The sequence below is a fragment of the Saimiri boliviensis genome, chromosome 4, assembly GCF_048565385.1.
Source record: "Saimiri boliviensis isolate mSaiBol1 chromosome 4, mSaiBol1.pri, whole genome shotgun sequence".
Classification (NCBI taxonomy): domain Eukaryota; kingdom Metazoa; phylum Chordata; class Mammalia; order Primates; family Cebidae; genus Saimiri; species Saimiri boliviensis.
In genome coordinates this window covers 47,012,829-47,021,547 of record NC_133452.1, presented here as the reverse complement: position 1 = coordinate 47,021,547, position 8,719 = coordinate 47,012,829, and the positions used below count along the sequence as shown (strand labels likewise).

Below are 8,719 nucleotides of genomic sequence, written 5' to 3'. Positions count from 1 at the left end.
ATATTGTCCTCAAAAACACTTTTATCAGAGCCATTGAATAAAGAGACATTTCTAATCCCAATCCTAGATGGAAACAGAGGATATCAAATTAGCAAGACTTGAGGCCCACTGTGGCCCAGATACAACACTCTAATCTTTCCTTCCTGCAGCCTTACACTGAACTGTTGGCATTTTTCTCATTTATCATGTAGTTTCCCACCTTCCAAGATTCCCTCTAGGGTGCCATTCCTTGTTCCATTAATATTAATAATCTTAATATTTCTAGTTATGTCACATTTATCCATTGAGACTGCATTTTTATCCATGTATTTGTGTTAATTGTCATATCCCTGGCACTTAGAATAGTAAGTGCACATTAAATGTTTACTGATACTCTGTAAGTTTGATAAGCCTATGGAGTAATGAACCTGAGTTACACAAGCTGACTTTGTTGCATTCTGAAGATATGACTTGATAAAGGCATTTACCATAATAAATTATGAATGTGTCTCCTTAGAAGAGGCCTCCTGCATATCAATATTCCCTATTCACCATCAGCCTATTCTGCAGATGGTATAAAGTTGAGATAATTGGCACACATTTAAGTTTACATGTTTGTACTTTTCTCATCTGTCTTATTCTCCTGCAGTGATTCTGGACCCTTCCTTTGGGGAAAGTTATTATTTCCTCTTCTCAAGCTCTTTCTGTAAATGCATGGTGTGAGCTGACAGTTTATGTCCCCCTCTCCAAATTTATATTAGTTTGATGCAAACATAATTGCAGTTTCAGACTGTGAATTTTAAACCATTATAACTAAGTTCAAACACGTCTTTTTAAAATCAAAATAGGGACCATTACATCAACACATTTTTGCCAATGAGAAATAAGTTTATTTAGTCCTGTAGCATAAAAGTTCATGCTTTGGGATTCAGTGTACTCTTGGAAAGCATTTTCTGCATCCTGCTGGTTCTGGAAGTGTTTTCCCTGCAAAAAGTTGTCAAGATGCTTGAAGAAGTGGTAGTCAGTTGGCAAGACATCAGGTGAATATGATGAATGAGGCAAAACTTTGTGGCAGAATTTCTTTAACTTTTGAAGCATTGGTTGTGTGACATGCAGTCTGGCATTGAAGTGAAGAATTAGGCCCTTTCTGTTGACCAATGCTGGCTGCAGGTGTTGCAGTTTTTGGTGCATCTCATGGATTTGCTGAGCATACTTCTCAGATGTAATGGTTTCACAGGATTCAGAAAACTGGAATAGATCAGACTTACAGCAGGCCACCAGTGACCATAACCTATTTTTGGTGCAAGTTTGGCTTTGGGAAGTGCTTTGGAGCTTCTTCTTGGTCCAGCCACTGAGCTGGTCCTCATCAGTTGTTGTATAAAATTCACTTTTTGTTACATGACACAATCTGATTGAGAAATGGTTCATTACTGTTGCATAGAATAAGAAGATGACATTTCAAAATGACGATATGTTTGGTTTTCTGTCAGCTCATAAGGCACTCATCAGGGTTTTTCCCCTTTTTGATTTCCTTCAAATGCAATGATCATAGAATGGTCAACATCGAGTTCTCTGGCAACTTCTGTAGTTATAAGAAGATCAGCCTTGATGATTGCTTTTGGTCCTTGCCAATTTCTGATGGCCGACGGCTACACTCCTCATCTTCAAGGCTCTCATTTCCTTTGCAAAATTTGAACTGCCACTGCACTGCACATTCATTAGCAGTTCCTGGGCCAAATGTATTGCTGATGTTGTGAGTTGTCTCTGCTGCTTTATCACCTATTTTGAACAAGAAAATCCCTTAAATTTACTTCTTATCTAACATCATTTCCAGAGTCTAAAATAAACATAAACAGCGAGTAATGTCATTAGCAAAAAAAAACAAAAAAAACAAAAAACAAAAAACAAAAAACAAAAAAAAAAACACAACAACAAAAAAAAACATAAAATGAGAAATGCCATTAAGATGATGTATAACATAACCACATTTATTTAAGAATGTATTTCCATATCAAACGGCAAACTGAAACAATGCAAAAACTGTAATTACTTTTGCACTCACCTAATATATTGAATCTTCACCCAGAGGGGATAGTATTAGATGAGGCCGTGGAGAGGTGATTATGTCATGAAGGTGGAGCCCTTGTGATTGGGATTAGTGTCCTGAAAAAAAGAGGTATGAGAGAGACCCTTATTCCCTTTCGAGAGAGACCCTTATTCCCTTTCACCATATGAGGTTAAAGTGAGAAGATAGCTGTTAATGAGGAAGCAGGTTCTTACAAGACACCTAATCTGCTTGATCTTGGACTTCTATGCTTGCAGAATGGTGAGAGGTATTTTTCTGTTTTTTATAAGCCACCTAGCTTATGATATTTTGTCATACTAGTTAAATGGACTAAGACAATGCATCACCTTCTTTGTTGCTTTCTCAGCATGTTTCAGCCATGTTATCTTAAGCTGATTCAAGTTTATGAAGAAAGTCTCTGTCAAAATCTTCCTGCTAAAATACTGAACATGTTTATTTCCGCAGGAAGAAGCAGACAGGATCCTGCCAAACATTTATCTTTAGGGGCTTCTTCATTAACTTCCAGCAGTATTGATGCATTGAGCTTTCATGCACTCTCCCATCAGAGATCTCTCTCATGAATTTGGTGTCTAATTTCAAAACATCTTCTATGGTAAATTCTTGGTTAGAGAATTGATGCACTGTGATCACAATCTTTTCTGCTCTTCATTGAAATCTAAAATAAAATTTATCTGTATCCTTAGGCTCAGAACTCAAATTTCCTTTCCATTATATTTTACCTTCAAGGAAGCATTGAAGGTAAACACATTACTGTCCAGGGCAAGAAAAAGTGACTTCTTAATTGTGACAAATGAACCAACAAAAGCACATAACATAAAATTTACCTTCTTCACTACTTTGGGAGGGATTTAAATACTTTTATTATTTTTAATAACTTTTTTGAAATATAATTTACAAATTCTGCAGTTCACCCATTTAAAATGTACGGTTCAATAGTTTTTAGTATGTTCACATAACTGTGCAACCATCACTACAATAAATTTTAGAACATTTTTGTAAACATTAGCAGTCATTCTTCCTTTACTCCCTACTCCTTCCCTCTTCCCCCACCTTCCAGTCTCAGGCTATCACATCTGTAGTTTCTATATGTGTGCCTATTCTGCATATATTTTTGAACTTTTCCTATCTCACTATGATTGTGTATCCTTTGACAAACATTTTCCTCACCTCCCTCCAACCAACCAAGCCTCTGGAAACCATCATTCTACTCCCTTCTTCTACATGATCAGCATTTTTAGGTGCCACATATGCCTGCAGTTATGTGGTATCTGTCTTTCTGTGCCTGGCTTATTTTATTTAAAATAATGTTTTCCAGCTTCATCCGTGTTGTCACAAATGACAGGATTTTATTTTTGATTTTTTTAAATTTTTTGAGATGGAGTCTTAATCTGTCACCCAGCCCAGAGTGCAGTGGCACGTTCTCTGCTAACTCACTGCAACCTCTGCCTCCCAGGTTCAAGTGATTCTCCTGCCTCAGCCTCTAGAGTAGCTGGGACTACAGGCACACACCACTATTCCCCACTAATTTTTGTATTTTTAGTAGAGATGGGGCTTCACCATATTGGCCAGGCTGGTCTTGATCTCCTTAACCTTAGCAATTGGCCTGCCTCGGCCTCCTCCCTCGGCCTCCCAGAGTGCTAGGATTACAGGAGTGAGCCACCTTGTCCAGCCAGGATTTTATCTTTATGGCTGAAGTATTATACTATGTGTATATACTGTATTTTCTTTCACCATTCATCTATTTATGGACATTTAAGTTAATTTCATGTCTTGGCTATTGTGAAGAGTGCTTTGATAAACCTGGGAGTGCGAATGTCTTTTTTGACATACTAATTTCAGGTACTAAGTGTACATATAGTTCAGTAGTGTCAAGTATATTCACATTTGTGAAACAGAGCTCCAGAACTTTGTAATCTTGCAAATCTGCAACCGTATACCCATTTCTCCCTTGCCTCCTTCCCTCTGTCCCTGGTATCAAAAGTAATCACTACTCTACTTTCTATTAATTACTCTACTTTTGATACTTCATAAAAGTGGAATATGTAATATTTGTCTTTTTATAACTGGATTATTTCATTAAGCATAATAATGCCATAAAAAATCATCCATGCTGCAACACATGTCAGAATTTCTTTCCTTTTTAAGGCTAATATTCAATTGCATGTGTATACCGTGTTTTGCTATCCATTCATCTATTGATGACATTTGGGTTGCTTCCACCTCTAAGTTATCATGAATAGTGCTGCAATGAACATGAGTGTGAAAATATCTCTTCAAGACCCTGCTTTTGTTTCTCTTGGATAAATAATCAGAACTGAGATTGTTGGATTATATAGTAGTTTAATTTTTAATTTTTTAAATGGACCTCCATACTGTTTTCCACAGTGGCTACACCAATTTATATTCTCACCAACAGTGCCAATGGGTAAGTTTGTTTACACCTTTGTCAACACTTGTTACTTCCTGGTTTTATTTATTTATTTGTAGTTAGTCATCCTAGTAGATGTGAGGTGATATACCATTTAAGTCTTGATTTGTATTACTCCATGATTAGCAATGTTAAGCATCTTTTTATATACTTGTTACCATGTGTCTATTACCTTTGAAGAAATGTCTTTTCCAGTTCTCTGCATCCCAAAACCTAAAATGCAATAAAAAAATAAAATAAAATAAGAGAAGAACAAGTTCTCTGCAATATTTTAATTGGGTTATTCAATTTTTAGTTGTTGAATTGTAGGAGTTTGTTATATATTCTAGATATTAATCTCTTATTACATGTATAATTTACAAATATTTTCATTCCGTAGGCTTTCACTCTGTTTATTATGTCCTTTCCATTCCATAGGTTGCATTTACATTCTCTTGTTTATGTCCTTTGATTAATACAAGTTTAAAGTTTGGTGCAGTTTCATTGTATATTTTTGCTTTTCTTGCCTATGTTTTTGGTGTCATATAAAAAATTACTGACAAATTCTATGTCAGAAAGATTTCCCCCATGTTTTCTTCTAAGAGTTTTATGTTTCTTGCTCTTATATTTAGGTCTTTGATTCATTTTGAGTTAATTTTTGATATTATGCAAGGTAAGAGTCCAACTTTTTTCTTTTGCATGTAGATAAACAATTATTCAACATTATTTGTTGAAGAAACTGTCTTTTCACCCCGAAGAACATTTGACCATACATATAAAGGTTTATTTCTAGAATCGCGATTCTATTTTATTGGTTTTTGTCTTATCTATCTATTTTGGTAGCAGTACCATGCTGTTTTTGTTACTGTAGCCTTGTAGTATAGTTTGAAGTCAGGTAGCATGATGCCTCCAGCTTTGTTCTTTTTGCTTAGGATTGTCTTTACTATACAGGCTCTTTTTTGATTCTATAGGAAATTTAAAGTAGTTTTTTCTAATTCTATAAAGAAAATCAATGATATCTTGATGGGAATAGCATTGAATCTATAAATTACTTTGGGCAGTATGCTATTTTCACAGTATTGATTCTTCCTATCCCTTCCATTCCATGCAAAAGCATGGAATGTTTTTGCATTTGTTTCTGTACTCTCTTATTTCTTTGAGCAGTGGTTTGTAGTTCCCCTTGAAGAGACCCTTCACATCCCTTATAAGTTGTATTCCTAGGAGTTTTATTATCTTTTTAGCAATTGTGAATGGGAGTTCACTGGTGATTTTGCACTCTGTGTATTATTGGTGTATAGGAATGTGTGTGATTTTTGCACATGGATTCTTTATCCTGAGACTTTGCTGAAGTTGCTTATCAATAGCTTAAGGAGCTTTTGGGCTGAGACGATGGGGCTTTCTAAACATACAATCATGTCATCTGCAAACAGAGACAATTTGACTTCCTCTCTTCCTATTTGAATACTCTTCTTTCCTTCTCTTGTCTGATTGCCCTGGCCAGAACTTCCAATAGTATGTTGAATAGGAGTGTTGTCAGAGGGCATCCTTGTCTTACGAGTTTTCAAAGGGAATGCTTCCAGCTCTTGCCCATTCAGTATGATATTGGCTGTGGGTTTCTGATAAAAAGCTCTTAATATTTTGAGATACATTCTATCAGTACCTAGTTTATTGAGTGTTTTGGCAAAAAAAAATAAAAGAACAAGCTGGGCATGGTGGTACATGCTTGTAGTCCTAGCTACTTGGTTGACTGAACCTAGGAGTTCAAGATTGCAGTGAGCCATGATCATACCATTGCACTTTAGCCTGAGTGACAGAGTGAGACCTTGTTTCTTTAAAAGAGAGAGAGAGAGGACACTTAATTCTTATGACCTCATTTAAACCTAATTACCTCAAAAGACCACACTGCTAACTACTGTCACATTTGGGACTAGGGCTTCAACCTGTGAATATTAGAGTAACACAAACATTCTTTGTATAACAGATAGTTGATTCTGTTTACATTTAAAGTAATTACTGATGGTAGAAGAATTACAATTGCCATTTTGTTAACTTTTTTTTTTTGTATATCTTATAGCTTTTCTGTTTCTCCTCTCTCTTTTTCTGTCTTCTTTTGTGTTTTGTTGATCTTCTGTAATGATATGCTTTGATTTACTTCTTATTTACTTTTGTATATATTACATAGATATTTTCTTTGTGGTTTTCATTGCGATTACATAACACATCTTAATTTATAAAATTTTATTTTAAACTGATAAGTAACTTTAATCACACACAGAATCTCTACTTCTTAACAGTTCTACCTCCCCTACTTTATTTTATTGATGTTACAATTTATATTTTCATGTATCATATACTCACTAACATAACTTTATAGCTTTTGTATTTTTATCATTTAAATTTTATGAATCAAAATTATAATAATACAAGTTACTGTATTTGTCTATAAATTTACCTTTACAAGAGTACCTTATACTTTCACATGGTTTCAAATGGCTACTATCCTTTTGTTTTAACATGAAGGACACCTGTTAACCTTTCTTGCAGAGCAGATCGAATGGTAATGGATTCCCTCACCTTTTGCTTGTCTAGGAAAATCTTAATTTCTCATTCATTTTTGAAGGATGGGATGTTTTTGCTGGATACAGTATTTATTGATGATAGTTTTGTTTTCCTTTCTGCACTTTGAATGAGTCATTCTACTCCCTTATAGCCTGCAAAGTTTCTGCTGAGAAGGGAAACTCCTTCATATGTGATGAATATCTTTTTTCCTTTCTGTGTTCAAGATTCTTTCTTTGTCTTTGTCTTTAAACAGTCTGATTATAACATACATCTGTGTTGCTCTCTTGGGATTTATATTGGTTGGAGTTTTTTTTCGGCTTCTTGAATCCATATGTCGATTTTTCTTCAGATTTGGGATATTTTAAACCATTATTTTCCAAACAAGCTCTCTCCCCATTCCTTCTCTCATCTCCTCCTAGTATTCTCATGGTGTATATATTGGTCCAATTAATAGTGTCCCATAGTTTCATAGGCTCTTTTCACTTTTCTTTACTCTTCTTTATTTTTGATTCTGATTCAATCATTTCAACTGATTGAATGTTGGCTTGTCATCAAGTTTTCTCATTATTTCACCTTACTGATGAAGTCTGCTGTTTCATTGTTTAAAATACATTTTCAGTTCAATTATTGAAATTTTCAGCTCCAGAATTTCTGTGTTTTTAAAAAAGAGTTTCCATTGATTTGTCAATATTCTAATTTTGGCCATATGTTGTTCTTGGTTTTGTTTAGTCATTTATCTGTGTCCTCTTATAGCTCATTGAGTATTTTTTATGACAGTCATTTTAAATTCATTTTTAGACACTCATAGATTTATATTTCTTTAGTATTCTTTTCTGGAGTTCGTTACTTTGATTGTGCCATGTTTTTTTTTTTTTCTGTCTTTGTATGCCCTGTAATTTGAATGTTTGTTTGCTGGGATTTGGGAATTTGAAAAAAAGAAAAAACCACTCCCTCTCCCAGTTGTGTACTGCCTTCAAGCCAGGGAAGACTTTGCCCATGAGCCTAGCTGAAAGTTTAAGAGCTTCAAACCTTTTATGATCTCGGGCTCTCCCTGGTGTTTTCCTGAGGAATTGCAGCTCTAACACGCTACCTGCCTGTTTTCAGCAGCTTCCAAACTCTCCCAGTCAGGTGAGAAAGAGATCAGTCCCCAAGACAGCACTCACATAAACCAGAACATTGGAAACATGGTCTACTCTTCTGTTTTAGGCAAAGGCCCCAGTATGGGAAAGGAGTTCTTTCTAATTGTTCTGCGTTATGTCATTTCATGGGAGACACATGAACAGACGCATCAAATGTTGCAGATTTCCTTACTTCTTTCTTTGAAATCCTGTCTTGGTTTTACAATGGCTTAGGTGATGTATCTTCTTAACTTTTCTCTATGGTTCTCATGGGGGTATTCTGTTATTGTCACTTCAGTGTCTGTGAGGGAGGAGAACTTGTAGCTTTCTAATTTGTCATCTTGCTGAAATGACCTTAAGAATGGGTGACTAAAATTATACGTTTATAGAAAATAGTCTGAAAGTTGTAAGGGAGCTAAATAAAACTTGAATTATTGCCTCTTTAATATCACAAAAGAGAATATGTATTTAAAATTTTTTGAAAACATGAGAATTATCTGTAAGTAAAAAATTAGTTTCTGTTGCCTCATTATGTCCACATGGGCAGATGAATCATTTAGCGTTTGAAAA

The 8,719-nt window shown here is 35.1% G+C and overlaps 1 pseudogene; it reads right to left on the bottom strand.

Moving 5' to 3' along the window:
• Nucleotides 1–778: 778 nt before the first annotated feature.
• Nucleotides 779–1,807, bottom strand: LOC141584187 (histone-lysine N-methyltransferase SETMAR-like; annotated as a pseudogene).
• Between the last annotated feature and the right edge of the window lie 6,912 nt (nt 1,808–8,719).